The sequence below is a fragment of the Aplysia californica genome, unplaced genomic scaffold (assembly GCF_000002075.1).
Source record: "Aplysia californica isolate F4 #8 unplaced genomic scaffold, AplCal3.0 scaffold00404, whole genome shotgun sequence".
In the NCBI taxonomy this organism is placed as follows: domain Eukaryota; kingdom Metazoa; phylum Mollusca; class Gastropoda; order Aplysiida; family Aplysiidae; genus Aplysia; species Aplysia californica.
Genome location: NW_004797674.1, coordinates 611,242 through 612,449, shown reverse-complemented (window position 1 = coordinate 612,449; position 1,208 = coordinate 611,242).

Below are 1,208 nucleotides of genomic sequence, written 5' to 3'. Positions count from 1 at the left end.
TATATGTGTGTGTGTGTGTGTGTGTGTGTATGTGTGTATTTGTTTGTTTGCTTCAACCCCTCCCTTCTCACTCGTTTTGTTCCGGTTTGGCGGGGTATTAGATGCCCTGAGATTATTTACCACTCCTCTTGGTTGCTAAATATGGGGTACTTTTATCTCTGGAGCATAAATACATGTATAAACTTCACCGCTTCGTCAACGTTGCAAAGACGTGAATTCTGTGCAAGTGACATGGGCCAGTTGGTTATGAACATTAAGAATGGAATGCATGTATCTCTTTGAAAGTCATATTTAGCAGATTGTGTGCATGAACAGACAAATGTGTCAGCAATAAGTGGTGGTTTGGCTTTGCCCTTTGATTGATGTCAATGTGTTCGGCTTTTTAATAAGCTTCACTGAGACTGCCGTGTTGCTTCTCTTTAGTTTGCGGGGACACATTCATGTCCCGAGTAAGAAGAATTTATACGACGGCGACAGCTAATTGTCAGAGTCTTGTGTTGTTAATTTTACAATGCTCTATGTCGCTACCTTAGAACAACACAATTCGCTCTGCTCAGTACCTCATCATCATCCAGTGCCAGATCTGCGACAGACATTCCATTGGATGCTCTCAAAAAAGCTACGTTTCCCTGATCTTTCCCTGTTACCCATTTGTTTAGGTTCCCTAAGTATGTTGTTCTGGGCCTACCCCTGCCTCGCTTGCCCTCAATTTTGCCAGTGAGAGCTAGATGTTCAAGACACTTATGTCTATTCAGGTGTCCCAAAAAATGCATTTGTCGTTTCCTGATTGTTTTAAATAGTACCTAGATCTAGATTTGAAAAATTTGACGTTGATAATTTTGAGTTTCACAACATGCCAAGCTTATTCGAATGCAATACTTTGAATATCTCGATAGCGACTCCGAACAACCTAACGATTTTAATACTGTGGATAGCGCATTAATTTGGTTTTTGGCCTCATAGTCTTATTAAATGAAAACGGCCAAAAATGTCAGATAGAACTTTGTTTGTAATTCGAAGGTAGCGAAGTGTCTACCCTTCCTCCGCCTGCAGTGTCCAGTGCTCCCAACTTGTCTCATCTGTCGTGAGGAAGGTGACCTGAGGTGACAAGATAATCCCCCTGGCTTGACCAGGTCATCTTTATCAGCTGCATGTGTCTTTTCGGGCTAATCCGTGACACGGGCTAAGGTTGCTCTTGGTTTGGGGGT